The sequence below is a fragment of the Sinocyclocheilus rhinocerous genome, unplaced genomic scaffold (genome assembly GCF_001515625.1).
Source record: "Sinocyclocheilus rhinocerous isolate Xijiao unplaced genomic scaffold, SAMN03320098_v1.1 scaffold1350, whole genome shotgun sequence".
Taxonomy (NCBI): domain Eukaryota; kingdom Metazoa; phylum Chordata; class Actinopteri; order Cypriniformes; family Cyprinidae; genus Sinocyclocheilus; species Sinocyclocheilus rhinocerous.
Window position 1 is genome coordinate 228,673 of NW_015652333.1, and position 23,925 is coordinate 252,597.

At 37.7% G+C, this 23,925-nt stretch overlaps 1 protein-coding gene across 1 annotated transcript in view; it reads left to right on the forward strand.

Annotated features, from left to right (window-relative positions):
* The first annotated feature begins 14,677 nt into the window (after positions 1-14,677).
* The window catches only part of LOC107714824 (cadherin-6-like), a 33,790-nt gene continuing 24,542 nt past the window's right edge, over positions 14,678-23,925 (forward strand). The window contains exon 1 of the mRNA XM_016520787.1: positions 14,678-14,763. The gene's annotated coding sequence lies outside the window, so the exon portion shown is untranslated. The remainder of the gene's footprint in view (positions 14,764-23,925) is intronic.

Consider the following 23,925-nt stretch of genomic DNA (forward strand, 5'->3'; position numbering starts at 1 on the left):
GAGTAGTCTGTCGACATGCCCCGTACAAGAGAGCTCTCGCCCCTGTGGACCCTCGAGTGACATCAGCATACCAACTAGCAAGTCAACATTGAGTGCAAAACTCTGAAAGGCCTTTGCATCCCCAACTCTGATATCAGGTGAATTCAGCAGGGCTGCGATCTCGCTTTGTGCCAGTTGATGAGGCTGGCCATACTGTCGTTGCAACGCTATCATCGCTGCCGTATAGGGTGCAGGATGATGGCGACATGCTTGGGCGATCAACCTAGCTTCCTCCAGAACCAACTGCTCCATCAGTACCCTGTACTTATAGTGCTCGGTAAGCTCTGTGTGAGGATTGAGAAGATTATCCAAGGCCATCTTCAGGTCTGTGAACTCCCTCTCACTATCATTCACGAGCTTAGGCAAGGCTGGAATAGGAACTGGTTGTAGCAGGGGTGTAACGGACATAGGCTGGTAAACCGGAAGAGGAGGTGGTGGCTGGTGAACCACTGAAGGGGGATACCAGGGCTGCACCGGAGTGTGAACGGGAGGCTGAGCAGGGTGATACCCAGTGGTCGGTAGCAGAGGGCGATACGGGTCGGACACAGCAAACGACTGCCGTGTGGATTGGCTTGGCACGTGAGCCTGTAACTGATATACAGGGGGCACTAGGGGTTTGTACGTTGTAGTGGTCAAAGGCAGCTTCACTGATGTAACAGTATGTGGCAGTGATGAGGTAACCTGACATGCAGGATCTGCTATGCTGAACAGAACCGCTTGCTGTAGCGTTACATGTGGAACAGATAAGAAGGGAACACGATGGTATGGCGAATTAGTACCATGTACCATGTGAGAAATATCGATGTGGGCCGTCTGAGCTAGAAATGACTGGCCTAAATGTGGAAGAGGGACAGATGAGACTGCAGTAGCCTTCGGTCTGACCACAGGTGGTGAAATAGCTCTGGCTTGTACATCCGCCTGGACAGTGGGCGATGCAGCACCACTGCTCAATGAATCACACTCGGATGGGCTGTGATACAGCGGAGGAGCTACTGAAGAGCTAGGATGACTGGCAGATCTCTCAACATCCAACTGATGACTCATAGCGGAACCTTCTCCATACTGCACCAGCGATAGATCACCCATGGGCAGCTGCTCCACAGTCGAGACTGGCTCGGCCTGTCCACTGAGGTTCAACTGCGCTGCTGGAGAATCCATCCTTGGTAGGTGGTACGAACTGTAGTGAGGCACAGGGTCTGGTATGAGAGACTTCGGCAAGGCTACATCATAAGCTTGCAGACGTTTGAAAAGCTGGCGTGCTCTCGTCTGTGTACGAACAGCGTACGTTGTATCAGGGGAATGAAGCTGGCTCTGTTGCTCCATATCACCGCAGTGAATATAGCATCCGGCTCGAAGGACCAGATGAACGGGACTAATAGATCGGTAGGGGTGTTGATGCTAATCCACCACGGGACTCGGGTAAGAAGTGCGACAGGAGACAGGGCACTGTTCAACTCTTTATCTGAAGGATTTAACTGTTCACAGCAGATGGCACAACATTGCTCCAATTGGATTGGATATTGTACAACTTATGGCCACAAAGTGTTAAATGTGGTCTTTCTGAAATAAACAGAATAAAAACAAGCATCAGTTTGCATCTGCTAAATGTAAATTACAGACATGTAAATAACAACTTGCTACTGACACGTTATACATGAATCAACATGACCAGGAAAGGATTAACAGTAGCGAGCATACGCATTTGAATCACCGTACATCTTAAATATAACAACATTATAAACAATGTAAGGTTCGATTACACAAGATGAATATTTAAACACAACAACGAAATAAACATCGTCGACTTATAATCAGGAATAATGAAATAAACTTACATTCAATCACGCACATTAACACCTGAAGAAATGGCGGAGCAAGCGGCTAGTGAAAGTGAAAGTAAATCGGAATAGTGGAAACTCACGTCAACTAGCGGCACACATTCATAATAAAAGTCCTTCCCCTATATACATACATAGGGAATTTAGAACACTACTATTCAAAAGTTTGGGGTCAGAAAAAGGTTTTAATGTTTTTCAAAAGAAGTCTCTTATATTGACTAAAGCCCCGTTCACACCAAGAACGATAACTATAAAGATAACTATAAAGATAACGATATTAGCGTCCACACCTGCGAGCATTTTAGTTGATCAAACACGGTAAAACTGTAATATTGTGAAATATTTTTTTGCAATTTAAAATAACTGTTTTCTATTTGAATATATATATATATAAAAAAAAAAATACTCCAGTCTTCAGTGTCACATGAACCTTTATGATCATTCTAATATGCTGATTTGCTGCTCAAGAAAACTTTTCTTAATATTTTATGATGTTGAAAACAGTTGTGGCGCTTAATATTTTTGTGGATACTGTTACTTTTTTCAGGATTCTTTGATGACTAAAAAGCTCAAAAGAATTTGAAATGCAAATGCTGTAACATTTGTTGTAATTGATTGTGAATTATTGTAACATTTGTAATATTATACATGTCTTTGTCACTTTTGATTAATGTAATGCATCCTTGCTGAATAAAATATCTTTGTAATTAGGTGTTCAGTTTAGTTTGGTGACTCAGATATAAAAATGATGTTTACCTAAATAAAAGAGAAAAAAGGAACCCACAGATAACAATGTAAACATGTAAAGATGCTTTCATATTATTTGCACAACAGAATGATTAATGAATCCCTAATTAAGGCTCCCAAGGTTCACCTCATTAAGTAACTACATAAATATGCCACCTTTCCTTGTAGGTAGTTACAGTGTGCTACAAAAATCTCAGGCAGCTGTTATCCATGCAACAGTGGAGCAGCTACTTTCAGCAATTAAGCCACTATGGTGACTGTAATCCAAGAATAGACATGAAGAAATGTAGGAGAAGGGGGAGGAAAAAAATCCAATCAATGTGCCATTTAGCACTCAGCTCCTCAGTGGTTTATCATCATTTCATCAGAATTATCGCCCTTTTACCACGCCTGATATGACAGTAGATTTGTGTTGGGGGTGTCATCGTTGCAACTGTAGCTCCACAAATGATGAGCAGATAAGTGGAGGTTGGGAGGACATGTTCTCTGTGACCGTGTGTCAGAACCTGCATTGTGTGCAGCTTTATCAGCCGCAATGTGATCCCTCTGGCAAGAGAAGACACACAATCACAGAATACTGACAGTTCAATTTCACACTTCATTATTGGGCTGCAGAGTGGTTGGAGTCACTCAGAGAACTAAGCATTGTTTTGCTTCAGTTCTGTGATGCCGTTCATTTTTCTCTCTAAATTGATCTGGAACACAATATTATCCACAAGGCTTTGAAGAATCTATTCCAAAAATAGCGCCTGTGTGTTTATTTACGGTATATGCTTTGAATGTACACCTCAGGCGTATGCGAGGTAGAGGGCTGGTTCTGTACGCCTGCTAACACGAGCTAATATGTTATATGTCAATAGTTTATGTGCCAATAGTCAAAAACTTTTGTTTTTGCGGTAGCTCTGTATATTTATATGGCATCGCTGTCGAGGAGTAATTAGCTGGTGAAGTGGAGTCACCAAAAGTTATCCTGAGTATTGTAATGATTGAAGTGAATGACATAACAAACGTCAGTAGACCAGGAAGATTTTAAAATTAGCTGTTCATTCATAAATCCATAAGATCTTACCTTCATGCTGTGGAAGTACTGATATGATTTTGTGCTCATGAAACTCCAAGACGACACAACATGAAGTAATTCAAAATATCTCTGTATTACCCTGGTAGCCATTGTCTCACACATTCCATTACAGTTACATTACTTCGCCAGCTGAGGAAGTTCAACCTGCCACAGAAGCTGTTCACACAGTTCTACTCAGCTGTCATTGAGTCTGTCCTGTGCACTTCAATAACTGTCTGGTTTGGCTCAGCTACAAAATCAGATCACCTTCTTGAACTAGAGCACCGAACACCAGGACTGCCAGGCACAATAAAAGTTTATTTCCCAGGCATTCTTTTGTGATGATTTTATTTATTAAAAGCACTACTTTTAAGGGGAAAACATTATTTTGGGGGATGACATGGTCAGTATTTTTTTCTAGATAAAACTCGCTGTAGTGTATATAAAATATATGAGTGAAATATTTAATTGTAACAAATTATTTAATTATTTTGTGTTAATAATATCACATTCAATTTTCTTAGGCAGCAAAATGTGACTAGGACAACGGGCACCTCTTTTAACTAGGGATGTAACGATTAACCGCGAGCCGGTTGAAATTCGATTCAAATATGTGACGATTCAAATCGGTTGAGATGCTAAATAAATCTTACATTATATTTAAATTTTGTCATTTAGCAGATGCTTTTGTCCAAAGTGACTAATAAATGAGGACAATAGAAGCAACCAAAACCAACAAAAGAGCAGTAATATGCAAGTGCTATATTAGTATATTATTATAGTGTTATATTTCAATTTCAGAAAGAAATGTGCAGCATTTTGTCCAAGCAATAATAAAAGGACACATTTAATTTATAATTTGTCTTAAATCTCATTTTGTTAAAAAAATAAATAAATCGTGAATCGAATCGAATCGTGAGTTGAGTGAATCGTTACATCCCTACTTTTAACATATTATGCTAATACTAATAGAGTGCTACTGCTATTACTGCCATTAATACTTTTAGAATGACCTCTTTTTTCCACAAAACAAGATGTAAATCTTGTTATTTTTACTGGGCAACTGATGTAAAATATTGACCATAAAATTAACATCAGTAAAGTTTCTCTCCTGACAAACAGCTTCCTAAGAGATGTGCTTGATTAAAGCAAACTCTCATTGAACCGTCTTTTTGAAGTTCCTTGAAAGTGCCGGCTCCATTTCTGATGCTGTTGGTGATTGGCCAGTGAACCCAGCTTAGATCTACCAGGACCAGCTAAATCAAACTTGCTGCACTGAATACTTTGACAGAACAAATCAGAGACATTGCTTCAAAAATCTGCTGCTGGCTATTTGCATTCATCTGTAAAGGGTTTATTTGAGTTAAAGGTTTATTTGGTACAAGTGTATAATCATAAGTCAGAGCTAGAAACATGAATTACTTTTAACATTGGTGGATATCTGGTTGTTGGTTTTACTAGTAGGTAATGCTAAACTAGCTTTTTTGGCCTACGTGGCTAATAAAGTAGCATTGCATGGCTAATGGTTAGGTCTTCCAGAAAAGTTACTCTTTAAACCATTCCAAACAGCAGTTAAATTTAGCGTAGGATTCATTTAGATAGTGGAGAACCCCCTGTAGTCCTAACTGTGTTTCATCTATCTTCCCCATTTTAGGGCCCCATTGTTCAGTCATCAAGTGAAGATAAGTGAAACAATGCTAATCACCTGTCAGAGAACAAAAGTACACAGACATCAGAACGCCACTACTGATAATGGTGGACATCAGACACAAGTGTCCTCACCCAGCCTGTCTCCTGGCGTCCATATCTACATGTGTGCAGGTGGAGGGAAACAAGAGAATCTTTCTATTGCTTTTCCTAAACCACATAACAGCAGATTAATCAGCCTGTCTCAACCTGGTAAACAGAAAAAAGTTCAGGTTCCAAGGTAACATCAAGAAAAAAAGAGTATTGTTGTCAACAAAGGGATGGTCCATTGCAATTCAATTTATGTAAAGCACAGTCTGTACAGGAGAAAAAACTTTGAATTGCTGAGCAGTAAATGTGTTGAACCATATACAAAGAATTATTGTAAAATGTTACCAAATTATTAATATGTTTGAATGTTTAAAACTACAGTAAAACGGTAATAATGTTTAATATTATTACAGTTTAAAACAATGTTTCTATTGTTATATATTTTAAATGTATTTTAATTATGTGATGGCAAAGCTGAATTGATTGATTTATTTATTTATTTATTGTAGAAACCGTGATGTGTTTTTGTCAGGATTTGTTGTTGAATTCAAAGTTCAAAAGACCATCATTAATTTCAAATACGAATCTTTTGTAGCACTATAAATGACAGCCATTTGATATTAATTTAATGTGTCCTTGCTAAATAAAAATATTAATTTCTTTTTTTTTTTAAATATTGCAGACCCTAAACTTTATAACAGCAGTGTATATGTTAATATTTCTGCATTATATAGCCTTTTGTTAACCAAAGACCTCTACAAACCTCTAAAACACTTGAGTTTAAATCATAAATACTGTAGTGAGACTTTTTACATCACCACCCCCATAAATGGCAGCCAGAAACAGATATCAACAGAAGTTACAAAGTGGTATGAAGAAATCAATCCTCATATGTCTTAAATTTTTTATGTTTACATGTCTTTTCCATCTTAGGCAGTTTTCTTCTATCTTTTGCATATAATGAAAGCTCCTCACACAATCCCCTCTTGCCTTTTTTCAGGCCCTAAAGCCTTTTCAACAGAGAAGCACACAAGAGTGATTGTCTGCAGTGTGGTAACTGGTCCTAAACTAGTGCTCATTTGTAAGATGGCTGGCTCAGCATTGTTGATCACACTCCCGCTAATGAGCAGAAACTGTGGACTTTCTTCGTATTTTCCATGCTGATTTGGGGGGAAATCTGTGGGATGTATTTAAACATGGTAAAATCCGTTAAACAGTTGAGGGTATTAGACATTTTTGCTAGCTGCAAGCATAATCAAATTAGTCAAAATCTTTCATAAACAAACAGGGATGTGTAGAGCTTTGTGAATGCCAGCTTACCACATCTATATTTTTGTGGAGTTCTGCACGCTCACATTCCTGCTGGCCTGCTAATGAGGTACCAATCAAAGGAGAAATCCTTCAAACAGAATCCAACCTCTGTATAAAGTAAAATCAGACCATAACATGAAATTAAAATTATTTTAATTTCAGCGCAGAGTTTCTTAAATTGAGCAGTGATTCTGGTCTTTTATTTAATGAGGTCTTGAGGATGTACATCTAATCCAAACCACAGGTGTCATTTCACTGGATGGATGGTGATGTCATCACCATAATCATACTAATTATGTCGACTGTGTGTCGGAAATGTACGCTGCAATTTACCTTGACCTGACTCTCCACTCTCCATATACAAAACTACACTACTGTTCAAAAGTTTGGGGTCAGTCAAATACTTTTTTTTTTTAAGAAATTATACTTTTTTTCAGCAATGATACATTAAGTTGATCAAAAGTGACAGTAAAGACATTTATAATGTTACAAATGAATTATATTTCAAATAAATGCTGTTCTTTGAACTTTCTAATCAAGAATCCTGAAGAAAAAAAAATCACAGTTTCCACAAAAATATTAAGAAGCACAACTGTTTTCAACTTTGATAATAGTATGTTTCTTGAGCACCAAATCAGCATATTCAAATGATTTCTGAAGGATCATGTGACACTGAAAACTTTTTTTTTTTCTCCTGTACGGGTTATAATAATGAGAAATAAAGGAGAACCCACAGAATATAGCCACTAAAGACTAAATCACTCAGTACAGAGAGAATGTAGCTCTTAGACAAAATCATCTTTCAGTGAAGCAAGTTCAAGGAACAGAAAATAAATGAATTAGCTAAAGCTACTGTTCCTCTTAAGAGATTTCATCGAACATTTTATTAATGCTCATCTTTGTACAAATTGAATGTGTTTTAGATATGAGATGTGTGCTACAAATTGCATGGGCAATTGTGGTTAGTTTGTATAAAAGCATTACTGCTGAAGGTCTAGTCAGAGGCAGCTGCTGAAGTGCTGTGGCAAAAGAATTGCAGGGTCGAGTGCACTCTCCAACCAAAGGTTGCAACAAAGTTAATTACCGTAGACTGAAGTTATTTTGTGTTCCCCATGGGATTTCCTAGGAGCAAAAATAAAGTAGTTACTTGTGAATTCATGCCATTTCCTAGAGCCTTCCACCTCATTTTAAACGGAACAACCTCCAGTGAATGTTACCACAGGTTTTCAGCAGTCCCTGCTCCTGCTTATTGCAGTCCTATACCTGAACAGTATTTTTGACTAATCCTTTTATTATGTTCTCTTCTGTCAAGACAAAGGCTCTGTGGGTCATCACCCTTTGGCTCTTTTAAACCTCAGACCTGGTCCTTACCAGTTGGAAAAAGCAGATTCCGGGGCACTTCAAAAAAATAGGATTACGTCCATTGGCTTTGTAAACCACCAGCACCTGAAAAGGCCTTTTAATGGGCCACACTCTGGCTTTTCTAGATGTTCTCATTTTTGCCTTGTTAATTTGAAGATGGATTTAAACATACCTCTTGGATTAATCGACTGAACAGTCTCTAAAGCTTTAAAAATGCCAAGTGCTTAAGGGTAGTCTTCAGACAGCCGGAACCACACAAGTGTGAAAAGTGATTTTCCAAAGGGACGGAACAGAAATATCCTTATTTGCATTTAGAGAATGCATCAACTTCATGAAATGTTTAGCAACTGTGAAGCAGCGCTTGTGTTGATGTCACAGCACAATTTGGCTTTTAATAGGACCAGAGGCTTAAGCGCGGCATTACATCTTTCCTTCCTCTTGAAATTGTCACTCCGTAATCCCTTGGCAAAGAGTAATGCAGAGATTAGTGGGCCAACCCCAGATTTCTGAGCGATCGTCAGAGAACCCACAAAGAGATTGCTGGACCATCTAGCTCACAGTATATATGTTGCTCTGTGTTTTTCCGTTTGACATCTACAGAATGCATTGTGATGCTATATATATATATATATATATATATATATGTGATCTGATGAAGGCGGGGGCTTTGAAATGTGTTGATGATTTGAGCACAAAACACTTTGGGATTTAATAACAGTGAACAGACTCTGTCCATCTGGGCCAGCGAGGGGGGGCTGATTAATCCGTAGCTCTGTGCAGTATGAGGGATATTAAGAATGGACTGTTGAAAAAGTACCTGTCTAAATACACTGAAAGCCGAGAGAACTGTTTTTATTTTACATGAAACAGCTTGCGTCTCAAAATATGATTGATTTGATTGCCTTTCCGCCCTTCAAATGGTAATTTCCTCAACCCACATAAAATGCCTTTTCAGAATATAAACAAGATTAGATTAGCTCAACATCTCAGCAAAAAATCTCATTCAAAATACTAAAGTAATCGTCCGTTAATTCGCTTTTCAACAGCTTTTATCACCTGTCAGCATCTTTATCAGTGTAAGACAATCAAGGGGTAATTGATGCTAATGTTACATAGAAATCCAACATATTATTAAATGAACAATGAGAATCATTTTGACTGTCATCACCACTGACTTGACTGTTAATCGTCATTAAAACTGATTATATATTTATATTGCATTGTGATGTGTGTGAACTGAAAAATATGCGATGTAAATACATTTTGTGAACTTTATTTTACTGTTACTCTTTTAGGTAACACTTTGAAATAAGGATTAATTAATTAATATTAGTTCATGCATTACGTAAAATTAACTATCATGGTTAACATTCACCATTTAAAATACTTATTTGTAATTTTGATTATAGTTTTCCATTGTTTTACATTTAAAATATTTTACATATCATTCATATTAATATATTTCGTTCAGTTATGCGTGTTTATAATACATTTGAGTTATTTTATACATCTTGAAAAGTTAAAAATGTATTAGTATGTAGAAATTACCATGAACCTAGAATGCTGTAAAATACTGTTCAATGTTATTTCTTTATACACTGAAAAAAATGGTGTAGAAACAATTTGACTTAAAAATTGCTTGGAAATTTCATAATTACTTACAAAGAAACTGCATATAACACATTGAATTAAACATAAAAAAGATGTAGTAAAACATACTCCAATAATCTTTGTTTTGTTTACAACTTCGAAAATAATTTTTACAGTGTGCCCAATGCATTAATTAATGCTACAGATTGTACATTATTGCAAAGTAACCCTCTTTTTTGGTAGTTTTATTTAAAAGCACACACACTTGCTTGTATGTCCTTCTAGAATTCTTTAGGCCAGTGTTTGTCTCTTTCGCTCTTGTTTCCCCATGACAGTAGCCCTATAAATGCAACATGACAAAGTCTATTGAGAAGCACGTCTAATAATTGTTTTCCCCTGCTGTAGTGATGTTGCCCTGGGTCCTTGGGAACTGCTCTCTTGCTGAGGGTGGAAATCACATTCCAGTGGCGGAGACGGGTCAAACCCTGTGATTTTCCATGCTCAGCAAGAGCGCACGGGACTACTCTCTTAGGCCTCAATGACTCACATTTGAATCCTCAGGTAATAGATACTTTACAGCTCATCTCTTAACACACCAGCCTTACAGGACATGCAAATAAGATGCCCTTGAAGTTTCCACATGCATTAAAATAAATTCAGACACTTGCATTCGGAAACATAGAGACAGGAAGACTCGGATGTGTCATCAGCATAATCATGTATGTTATACAAACTGCCGTTTGCTCCATGCACATATTTTCTTTTCTTTGAAATAGTGAAGGCATTGCATGACATATCTGGGCTGCTTATTATTTTACATTGCATCCATTGCTCCTTGACTCGGTCTTGGGTGGTATAAGGTATAACCCTGAGCCAATATGCTGTTACTGATTTAAAGCGGATTATCGTTTGCTGTCCTAAGCTGCAGTGAAATCTTTTAAAATATTCATATTGGCAGACCTGGATTAGAAAATGAAACAACAGAGTTTTTTTTACATTGTAGATGGGGTATATGTATTTATTTAAATTTTTTTCCAATCTGCAAAACAAATGAACACGCTAGTTTTAGATTAATCTCAGTTTCTTTACACTCAGCTTAATGGTATTTTCATCGTTAATGTGTGATGGAGTGTGTGTTGTATCCATGTTAGATTAGATATCACTTAATGCAACATAAACATAAACATCTGCTGAGTGATTGGCTGTTAACATAAAGCATGTGCGCTATCGTTCCGTCCTCCGTCACCACATTTATATTCATCTTCACATTACAACCATAATCTCTGTTAACATGAGACTGGAGACAGCAAGGATGAGAATTTTCAGTATCATACTGGTTTATTGGAGTCAAGACCATTTGTATTATTATCTATACACTATATACACACTTTCTTTAATTCACATGCATGTACATCTTTATCAGTGTATGACAATGTATATGCTCTTTTCCCATTTTTCCATTTTTTTACACATACTACAAGCATTTGTAGATTTATTTACGCTGACTTGAGCAAGACTTTCTGCTTTGTCAGCAGTCAAGTGGAATGTGCATCAGCCATGTCAAAGAATGCATTTAGGTCATGTCAGGATTTCATCAGTTGGAATTCAGCTGGTGTGTCTAAACGCATGCATTTCCAGAGTTGAGCATCATGCCTGTGAGCACACTTGTCACATTCCTGGTAATTCGAATTATTAATGCGGTTTTGGTCATTCTTTAAAAAAAAAAAAATTGTGAAGACAATTTTTAGAATTTCTTCTGATGTTGTGAAATGTCTCAGGGTCTTGTGAGCAAAGCAATAAAAATTTCACATCATTCAAGTCTGCTCCTAAATGCGGAGTCATAAATCTGGTGAAACAAAAGCTTTATTCTGTGCCTCCACTAACAGACCCACTAATGAGGCATCATCAGGCCTAGAGGAATTCCCATTGTGTTTAAGAGCGGTTGGATTCGACAGGAAGGGGGCTTGCTTCGTTAAAGTGTGACCAGGTTTCATGGGGTGTCTGTCTGATGACTGAACATGGTATGTGGCTTTTGACTTCAGGGCTTGACTTTTAATACATAGCTAACTATTTAAGTCATCACAACAAACTCAGTTGACAAGTTATGTCTCATTCGAGAGTCTCAAACTACTGGTCCACTGGGCCGAATCTGACAGTTTTTTTTTTTGTCCCTTCAAGTTTGAATGGTTTATCACTCAATACAGACTGTAAGCCTGTCACTCTGCATTTAAGTTTGCCATTTAATGTTATCTATAGTTGTCTTAAAGTTTGTTAAGCTGAAACCTATAGACTAATTTGGAGTAGACGTCACAGTTACGTCACTTGCAGCAGTGCGCGCATTGTGGTGGCAGAAAAACACTGGTAACAAATGGAGGGAAATGGTTAAAATCCATGGAATAAGAGAACAAATGTATTGTTATGCCTTTGGATGTCAGAATCGGAATGCAAATATTTTTTATATAATACTGTTGTCAAAGACGGCATTTGAAGCTAAACGCAGACATTTAAACGGACAAACTATGGATGAAACCTGCTAAGATTACCCTACTTTTAAAGCATAAATTTAATTTAAACAATAGGTCTATATAATATTCACATATAGGGAACATATTGTATTAGCCCTACAGTTAAAGCATGAAATACTATTTAAACCTATAACATTTTACCTAGCATTTACCTATTTTATCTCACAATTCTGACTTTTCTTTTTCTTGCAAATGCAAGTTTATCTCCTAGTTTGAACTTTATAACTTAATTCAACTCAACAATTGCGAGTTTGTCAATTCTGAGGAAAAAAAGCCAGAAGTATGGGATTATAAACTCATGATTCTGAACCGAGGGAAAAAGAGAGAATGATGAGTTGATTTTTCTTACCAGAATTGTGAGATATAATCTCGGAATTTGAAGAAAGAAGTCAGAATTTTGAAATATAAACTCAAAATTACCTTTGTTATTCTTTTATTCCATGCCTTGCATAGACTGCTATGTTAAAACTAGCATTTTCTGCCACCAGATAGGCTCCACCCACAAAAAAAACGTCATCACTTTTTGCAAACACTTGGTCTATACCTCTGATCAGCGGTACACTGAAAGACAATGTTGTGTTTACTTTGGAAAAAGAAAATCATTCAGAAATTGCTAGTAAATTTCACAAATAATTACAAAGATAAAAGTAACGTTGAAATAACACAACATTTTGAAGTAAACATACTCCAATAATCTTTGTTTTATTTACATCTTTAAAAAATAATTTTTACAGTGTATATACCTGTACATGTTTTCCAGCATAGTTTAGGCATTGAACACCTTTCTAATTCTTTTAGAAGCACTTATTGTCTAGTTCAGGGGTTTTCAAACTTTTTGACCCCCAAATATGACAATCCCCTTGAGAGGAGCCACTCTCAGATTTATATTTTCATGTATAATAACTCATTTATAGTTTACATATTGTCACAGTCCACATAATATATGGAGATATAGTATACTTTGTATGTTAACAGTGATCTTTTTTCTACCTTCTATTAATGTTTTCTTACAGTAGAATATAAAATCCATTGTTTTCTGAACAGTGAATTTCAGATTACATAAATGTGTGACTTTTACAGCCCTAAAAATACATTGTGGCCCCTGGAACCTGAAAAAAAAAAAACCTAGTCTAGCTGACAATAACCAACAAGACTGTACATAGGCCTATGCCCGTTTGTAAGCTAACTGTATAAATGAGTCAGTAACTTTATATAGATAAAATTTATGGTTGTGTAACATTTGTCTCCTGATGGACAACAGTATCCAGCTAGGTCTTTTGAGTTTGGGGCCCCTGATCTAATCCTTGATAGTTGCATTGATAGAGTAAACTGACTTGGCTTGCTGTCCATAATGGAGGGCTAAAGTGCTGTTTCCCCTACATAATTTAATATTCAGTAAAGTTACAACAGAATAAAAAGATGCCAGAGAACAATTGTCATGGGAGTGAGCTGAGCAGCTGTTTATATATTCTTATGACTGACAGGAGTAGAAAAACATGCACCTCCCGAAAATTCATTTAGAGCTCCATTTAATGCAAGAATGCCAAGAACATAACATAATAGTAAAATTGCTTCTGAAGTAGGAGGCCTGATGCATTTCCCTTTGTTGTGGAGACTAACTGTACAGCTGCTTCTATAACCAGAGATCATACATCAGTAATTATTTTATCACTAATCAGAAAATTGCTAAAGCATCATAGTGTAAAAGAAGTCAGGCTGGGTTCTTGAGGGGGTTTTGATTCTCAGCAGAAATAAAATCAGCAGTAAAATTTCAGTGTGAAATGGTAGGCTTCATGCACACAACAGCTACACGGGGTCAATAGATTTACGACACCAAGTCAGAGTCTTTGAAAAATGAACTAAAAACCTTGTTCTTCATCTCGCATAACATGTTCAGGACCCAATGTTTCACCCAAAAAAAGAAAACCCTGTCTTGTGGGTCTACTCATCCTCATGTTATTCCAAACCCGTATGACTGTCTTTCTTCAGTGGAACACAAAAGGAGATGTAAAAAAATCTATTTTTGAGCTCCTCGGAAAATAAAGAAAGTCATACAGGTTTAAAATAACACTAATGTATGTGGGTAAGTAAATCAATTGTAATTTTGGGGTGAAATATCCCTTTAAAAGCCACATAAACTCAGGGTTTTTTGTTTGTTTGTTTGTTTTGTTTTTTTAAATCTGCCTCTGCCTTTTCCCTCCACGGCCAAAAATAGATAAATGATAAACCGAATCAAAGTAGAGAGTTAATAGCAGTGACCCACATATCTGAACAGACGCGACGATATCATATACCGCAGGCTTCATTTTCAAACTACTTTCGCATCCCTTAATGTTGACGATCCCTTTCAGTCACCGCGCTACGAGTGACAGCCAATCAGCGGCTCTGTCGCTTAGACCGCACGAGGTTTCAGAGGGAGAGAGAGAAAGAGAGCGGTGATGCTGCGCACAAGGGAGGGGAGAGAGAGACAGGGAGTCCACACAGTACAGTGTCTTCACAGCGCTCAGCGGATACACATCGAAAGCAGGACTACTCTCGACTCCTCAGCATTGAGGTGAGTGAGGGAAATTAACAAGACTTATCTAATTTCTGCGTTTAATTGAACAGATCTGCATTGAATATGCACGCGCTATTTGACCCCTACAGACTTACGCTGTAGACTGACTTTCGTGGATGCGCGTGGATGATGGCTGTCAAAATTGGCCCGGATACTTTTTTAAACTATTAAGCAACATTTAAGTGATTTTTTTTTTTTTTATCATATCAAAACATTTGTATTATGCTATTTCTACGTGTTTATGGTTCATGTAGTCTCCTACATGAACGCGTGAGTTTTATATGGCTCGTTGTAATACTGCACGCGATAGTGTTGTTTATAATTGTTTTTAATGCTTAAGGTAATATTCGAATAAAAGATGTTAATAAAATTTCTTGAGGAAAGTTTAAGTATTGCAGTTGCCATTTAAGCTGCAAAAACCTACTGTAAAAATGTTTGAATTTTTGTTTCCATCTATCCATATAACTTGCCACAATAATAACTTTTTTAATAGTTTTTTTTTTATCAGCTTGATAGTCTTCATCAGTAATTGAATTCAAATGAGTGAAACGTGTAATGACCGCATCACTGCAGGTTGTGATGTGATGATTTTACATAATTTAAGGTAGCAATTAAACTGAAAAATTAAGTTTAAGTAGGTTGACATTTTATGCAGTGCTCACTGTCCATCTGTTTTGTGGAGTGGCTGAATGTCCTTAGTTATTTACATTTCAAGGCCTTTTTTCAGAGATAACACTGAACAATAATTTTCAGCATGTATATGCAACATCTATTTTTATCAGTACTTGTTATATCAGAGGTTATATGACAGCGTCTCTCTTTGTTGCTTTGTTGCACCTTTGTACCTTGTTACAGCATTCACTGTATTTTGATGTCAGGCCTTTTAAAACTGAGATGTTAACTTTAATATGTGTGGATATATTTAATATTTGTGAATATAAACTGATCTGTAAAAGTCATGCAAGATAATACAATCTAAATATATATTTTCTAGTTATGTATTAAAAAAATCTATTAAATATTAAAAAAAAAAAAATGCTAGAAACCACTCTTTGTGAGCACAGTCTCTATAAAATTATTCAATAAATCCTTATCCAGTAATCAAGGATGACTGAAAAAGTAATGGAGAAGTCATGGAAATTCAATGATCAAAAAGTGTGGGAACATGTTCCAGACTGTAGCTCTGTTTGAGCCCTTTTTATGTCAGGCGCCTGTAGATTTCTGGGTGGATTGATTAAAGTTGTTGTACATTATGTAAATTATTGATACATTCTGGACTTCTCCTTCAGATTTTATTCTGAGGAAGAACCACAATTGTTGCAAGGGTTTCTAAAATGTGTGAGATGGTATTTTAATGCATCAGTGTTATTATTTTGTTATATGACTACAAAAAAATATATTAATGTTTGTTCTTTCCAGTCTTTGAGGCTATGCAGTTTTTAATCCTGTAAATTGCTGGATTTGACACACTGTAATATATCTTAGTCTGGCAAATATTGGTTGAGCAACTGTGGTCTTCGGTATATGGATTGTCTTGTGGTGTTCTGCTTGGACTTTGATTGGATTTTAGGCCATATAACAAACAGTAGACCTCTTATGTGATCCTTTTTGATAATTCTGATGTTAGGATTTTTCCAGGAAACTGGAAGATGGGTTTATTAAGTTGATGTTAGTTAATAGCATACTGGATGCAAAGATATGCAATTTTCAGTTCTCCTTTTTAAAGGGGTCATATGATGCGATTTCAATTTTTCCTTTCTCTTTGAAGTGATACAAGCTCTTGGTGCATAAAGAAGATCTGTGAAGTTGCAAAGACTAAAGTCTCAAATCCAAAGAGATATTCTTTATAAAAGTTAAGAGTCAACCACGCCTACCTAAAACGGCTCGTTCTAACACGCCCCCACATGTCTACGTCACGATGTGGGAAGATTTGCATAACGCCGCCCAAATGTTCACGCAAAGAAAGAAGGCGTAACTTTTATTCTCGCTGTAGTATTGTTGCTGCCGCCATGTCGTGAAGACGCTGTGTATTTCGTTGTGAAAGCGAAACTACTTTGTTTGGCCTTCCAAAAGAGGACGATATCCGCTTCGTCATGCCTAGAGCTGATCCGTGCTGGTCGCTGAGGAAATACATCAACTTCGCGCTGTGGATCGCCGGATCGGCTTTCACCGTGGACGAAGCAGAGTCCAGCCTGGGGTCGTCACATGTGGTTGCCGCAAGCCTGCTCACCGCTCCTTCGTCGAATCCGCCGACCACGCCATTCTCAAGCCCTCCGGCCGTTCCTCACTCAAGCCGGCCTCCGCTCACTCTAGCTCACACAGCGTCTCACAACCCGTGTGTGACGCTGTGTATTTCGTTGTGAAAGCAAAACTACTTTGTTTGGCATTCCAAAAGAGGACACGACTAGAAATCAGTGGTTAAGTTGTATTTACAACACTGTTCCAGAACACTTCAACCCAAATATTCAGATGTGTCCAGCGCATTTAATGGAGGACTGTTTCCTGATCCTGGGAGAGTAGACTACAATGCCGGCTGTTCTGACTCACAGACTGTAAGTACGTTTTCATATTTAAAGGATTTGCCACTGATGATTCAAACGCGAGTTTTGAGCAGTGTAGAGTAGCACTTGTTGTTTGTCATTTCTCCGATCACAAATGCAGACATGGTTTTATGTTTACGCGGCACAACGCAGCGCGTAAAAAGACAGTATAAGTCATTATAATCAGTAATTATGACCCCACTGGATGCAACAAATGCCTCGTTTATAATGGCTTTTAATATTTTTGTCTCGTCGTGCCAGGACAAGGCATCACAATATGGTAAGGGGCGTAACATTTCCGTCACACGCTTGAGGAATTCGGCCAATCACATCGCACTGGATAGCTGGCCAATCAGAGCACACCTTGCTTTTCAGACCGATGAGCTTTGTAAAAATCAAAGCGTTTCAGAAAGGCGGGGCATCGAGGAAAAACAATAATGTACAGTATGTGGGAAAAAAATTGTTTTTTGAACCTTAAACCACATAAACACATTTCATTACACCAAATACACAAAATAATGTTCTTTTGAGCAACATCATATGACCCCTTTAAAGGAATAACACTTTATGTGGTTCTCTATGGATTTATACTGGATTCTGAACAGTTGGGTGTTCACTGAAGACTCACAGAACCCTCATACATTATTTCTAAACGTGGATTTGATGCAAAACATGGATTTTCCTAAAGATGATTGAAGGAAATAGGTGCCTACCTCTTACAACATGTTTTAAAACACAAACTTATCATTTAAATGTTAGCATGTTGAGAAATATGTCACCTAATAAGCAAAGGCTTAGAAAATGCTCACAATTTTGTTTGGGCTCAGAGTAGTTTGCCAAAGTCTACATGATAGTAAGGCCTCATGACCTTTGACTTGCTGAAATTCTTTGACAACAAGCCACATCACAACTGAATGGAAAATATAGCGTGCATGTTTGTTGTTGTTTTTATCATGGGCATTTTAATTAAATCTGAAAGGCTGTCTGAGAGGTTTTTTATTTATTTAAAAACATAAAACAAAAAAACATTTTAATGGCAGTTGTTATAGTTGTCATGTTACATTCAAACACACAGATTTTAAAATATGATGTTTTAGCAAGCAATAAACTTTCCTTTTTTATCAAAAGTTTCACACTTTGACAGTTTTAATAGTTTGAGTTTTGAGTTCTCAGATTGAGGATGCCTGTATGCAAATGTTTCAGTAGGCTCTGTATGATAATTAGATCAGAGCTATCTGTCACCTGATACGACAATGGCCCTGTAAAAGCTGTGTTTGCTCGCAGGAGATGAAGCAGGATAACATTGATTAGCACGTGCACGTGATTCATTTCACCCAAGAGTGATTTATGGAGCTCCATCTTGCTTTTACCTCTATAATAGAACCCCTCACAAATATTGCCCAAAAAAATTAAGCACTTTCAGACAATTGATCTGCAAAATAACTTGATCAAGAAAAGCGCGACTGGAGTTTATGCCTATTTTTCCAAGGTATGGGTAATGTGTCGTTCTGATGTGTAGAACACTTCCAAAATCAATAGAACGGTCTTTATCTACACCCGCTTTAGTCCAATTCGAGGCAATTGATTTTCTTTACCAATTCATCGTCCGCTGTCTGTTTTCAGTTTCCTGGCTTGTTCGTGTTCGTTCTTGTTGTTTACTAATTCGTAAGGATGGGGATGGGGATGGAGGGAGGCCAACAAATGAAACAGTGTCTCAAGTGAATCTTTAAATGGACTCACGATGGAAAATACGGTTTCTGTCTATGATAATAAGTTTACATCTTACAGCAGGGTATTGTTATTTTCGTTCATCCACACGTCCCTATAGGATATAGCCTTGGTATATGAAAGCTCTGGACATCCTCCATAGCATACTCCTTACATCATTCAGTGAGTAAGATGACAGGGCAGATCACAGAGAGAGCGAGTTGGAGGGAATTTGGGGGGGGGGGAAATAGCATTGATGATGAAAAACAAACTTGAAACAGAATTCACTATACACAATGAATATTTCTACCATTCAGGCTGGTGCTTTAGAATAAATAAGGATCGCTTGCTCTCTTTGTACCGAGTGTGAAATAAGAATGCTGATGACAGAGACACCATGCTGGCGGTCCTGCCATGGCTGCGTTTATGTAAGATGATTTATTCAGTCAGTATATGACTGCTCTGGCCTGTGACTCTCCCCCATCTTAATCACTGTGACCCTGGTGATTTAGGTAAACTTCAGTGTGTACGGTTAGTAAAAAAGGGTGGGCTCCAAATGTTTATGGTGCTTATGGATCCTTTAGCCATGGATGGTGAGATTTTAAGATGATTGCTTTTACAAAACATTCACTGTAAAAAAAAAATCTGTGAAAAATGATGGCAACATTTTGTGTTACACAGATTGAACTTAACTTTAAAGTAAAAAAAAAAAAAAAAAAGTTATATTTCATTCATTTAAATAGTGTTACTACCAAAATACTAAAATTTGCATTTACCTTTATACTATACTGACAACCACCTTCAGTTGGTAAAGAGAAAGCCACATGATGAACCAGAGTTCATCACAAGTACCTTTTCCACAAGTTGAGGTAAATACTAATATACAGTATAGAAGGTGCTCAGTATCAAAGTTGAAAGTTCCCTTTCAGTCGGTCACTCTCGACGTCACGTCGGATGACCGACGAAATTGGGATCTCGCTTAGAGGGACCAATCTACTTCGAGTGTAACTAAACGGGAGTTGTGCTGTCCTTCTTGCAGCAAAGGCAAAGTTTATGTCGCTGCAATTGCTGCTAACCACGACCCCGTAGAAGGGAGGTCGCTGGGGAAGCATGACCTGGTCGTCAGGTTCCTTAAGGGGGCGAGAAGGTTAAATCCTCCACGGCCGCCCTCTATAGACACCAGATAGCATACCCTCCTGACTTCACTGAAATATCATCTGACAAGAGTCGAAAACATGAAGAAGATCGTCTCGGTTACGTATGTAACCCTCGTTCCCTGAAGGAGGGAACGGAGACGTCACGTCCCGTCGCCACAGCTCCTGTACCACCGCTGAGCGGCCGGGTCACCGGCTCGGCTCCTCAGCGAAAACCTGAATATGCGCTGCATCTGCTGCCTACTTATACTCACGCTGTGATCAGCAGCAGCTGGATGCAATAATCGCATGCCAATGTGCATTGGCTCGTTTAGTTTACACTCGAAGTAGATTGGTCCCTCTAAGCGAGATCCCAATTTCGTCGGTCATCCGACGTGACGTCTCCGTTCCCTCCTTCAGGGAACGAGGGGTTACCATACGTAACCGAGACGTTTTTTTTGTTAAACAAAATTAACAACAAAAAAAAAACACACACACAAGATACATGAAACTGAGCACAAATGCCAAGTGAGAATTTAAATTTTTCATTGTCAATTATAAGATTACTTGTTCTTTTTCCATTCCAAAAACTGTACTTGTAAAAGTAGTTTACTGTAAAATTGCATTAAATGTACCATAGAGTAAGGAAACTTATTGTTAACCAAGTAACATTTTTTTTTACTGTAGTATTTTTACAGTCATACACCATAAAAATAATGTTCATTTTCAGTGTTGTCATTAGCACAGAAATGCAGTTTTCGTGAGACTGGAGAGCCTTTAATCGAAAATCTTCCTCAACGGTTTTGATTCGTGTTTGAAGTGACTTTTGATTCATGTTTGCAGTGACTTGCTCAGCTCGGCTGTCTCTGCTGATATGATCCGCTCTGGCTGGTTCATGTCGAAGACGAGTTCTCCACCCATGTACGCAGGGATACACGGGTCCTCTCGATCAATTTTTTATAGTCATATATAAGACATCTCTAACTGTCTCCAGATGTCCACCATGTTACACTAGGAGAGAACAAGTCCCAGTTGCATGGAAAATTTGCGTGTGGCTAATTATCTGGTGACTGGTGTTTGAAATATAGCTCATTGAACTCTAACGCACATGTATCTCCTTCAGCATAGCCTCTTGTAATACAGTCTAGATTTGCATAACTGAGGAACTTCCTCCCTTTGGAAGTTGAAACTGTGTCCACAATATGTGGCGGCGGCACCTAATTACTCACCAGCGCTGAATTGTCAAAAATTGGCTATCTGTGCAGGCAGCATCCAATCATGTAGTCCACTTTCAGGCACAATAATAGGCCTAATGTCATTAATGTTCTTCTCAGTTGTCATGGTTCTTTCAATTGATTGCTTTCTCCTATTACGTACAAGTCAGTCCAAAATGAGGCAGAATGTGTTACAGCTCTCCAATTTTTGAACCTGTCCTGCATGTGTGTGATATGAATTACACCAGCATCCATTCTGTTGAGGAATTACGGTTGTCTCAAACCTAGATTGGTCAGACAATCTAGCCTGGATATTTTCAGCCGGTGACATCTCGCACTGAAACTGCGATACTGATATATTTACCCTTGGAAAAACAAACTATCATACAAGCAGCATGGCCTAAAAGCAAATAGTTATTACATGGAAGACGACACAGTCAGAATGTGGTCACAAAAAGGGCACAAGCCCCAAGAGCAAAGTGCAAGAAATACAAACCACATACAGATTACTGTATAGCTGATGTATTAAATGGTAAATGTGATTCAGTCTGTTATGGAAAGGATAAACAAATTTATTTTGTAATAGAAGTAGGTATATGCACAATATCTTGGTATTTAATCAGTTCTCGTTTATCTATCTATCTATCTATCTATCTACAGTATCTATCTATCTAATCAGTTGATATTGCATATTTAATTGTAAATGATCATTCATGCTCATTCTCATATTTTTCCACGTAGATTACCTTTGCCATCATCTAATTCTCATTTTAAGTTAATCTTTAGCAAATATCAAAATGTATATCCACTTTTCATATTCATTATAATACACAAGAGAGTATTTATAAACTCACTTAAAAGTATTTTAGTTTTTAGTTTATTTTTAATAATTTAGACAAACTGTTATATAATATACCAGTTATTTTTATAATTAATTGTGTATGCTAAATTCTCATACTTGTTTATTAAGATCATCTTTTCCGTCATTTAACACTCACTTAAAGTTAATCCTTAAAATTTTAATATTTTGATACAATTGTTAAATGTGTTCTTTAGCAAATCTTAAAATGTATTTCCATTTTTCGTTTTCATTGTAATATGCAATATTGATAAATCCACTTGTAGCATTAAAACTATTGATTTTTGGTATTGTTTTTAATTTATTTTGACAAACTATATATTATTGGCTTATCTTATCGGCGTTGAAAAAGATTTAAGCGTTTTATACCCAAGTGCAAAAAAAGAAAATAAATATGAAAAAAGTCAGTTTTAATCAACAGCCTTTAACCTTTGCTCTTTGTTTGCCTTTGGCATATACGGTGGCTTTTAATACGAAGAATTTTCCAGTTGCCACTCACAGTGTTCATTTATTTGTGGTCACAGAGCGTTGGGATTTTCAATTGTATTGCTGTGCTTGTTAATGTCAATAAATGTCATTATCGATTATTTCCATTGATATATACTTTTTCTTTACTTGTCGTGTGGGGCCTGAACTATAATATCAACAAAGAAGCAGAATCAAATGTCAGAGTTTGTTGTGATTGCAATCGAGATAACTTCTTGTGACCTTTTGAAATGGAAGCATTGTTACCTTGATTGTAAAATCCTGTCTTTAAGGCTTCTACTACAAAGCAAGGGTTAGAGGCATAAAACAACACAATGAATTACGACCTAAGCCAGGAACGGTTCCATTTAGATACCTTCATGTAAATCCCGGCCGTAAATTGAAACATAGTCTGTGGGTTAAACAACCACGTCACAGTCTCTTGTGTTTACCAAGGTAAATATTACAAGATATTGTGAGTCTGAGGATGAGTTAATGGCATTGTCAAGTTGTAAAAGGGCCTTCAGGGTAGAACACACAATAAATATCAACTATGATACGAGAAACTGTCTGTTTGACTTTGACAGCCTCTGCAAACTCTATTAGCACAGTGTATGTGATTTGCGTATTTGTCAGTCGTGGAAGTGACAAGTAAACAAATACGCACGTAAAAGCGTGCGGACAAAACAACCAGACGTGGATACATTTGCATTGCAATGGGAGCTGCATTCCAGGGCTGAATCACAATGCTGAAGGGAGGCTGCTGTCTCGTAGGCTCTCGTGGAGCTCTTTACACAGGCCGTAAAACTGCGGTTCCCACGGCTTCTCCTGTGCCTCATGAGGGGAACCCTAAAGAAACCTTTCCAGATCCACTGTAAACGCTAGGGCCACACTGACACAAAGGTTAACTGGTGTTTTGTGCTATCTATTTCAACAGTCTGCATGAATCGACAAAGGAAGGGCAAGCTGCAGTCTATCACGCGACGCTCTCGTGAGCAAATGAATGGTATGCGGCTAAATGGGGATTTGAGGAACATTTGATTTTAGCAGGTTTGGCTAAATTGCTTTAATTCACCACACAGTGCGGTCTGCTCCAGGCAATTTGTGCGGCAAAAACACACGCTTTCACCGTCATTATGGCCGACCAGGAAAAGCAGATTCGAAGTCAGTGGCACAACATTGCTTCCAGATCACATTATGGCCTCTCTCGTTACGTAATTAAGAGGACCCATCTGGTACGG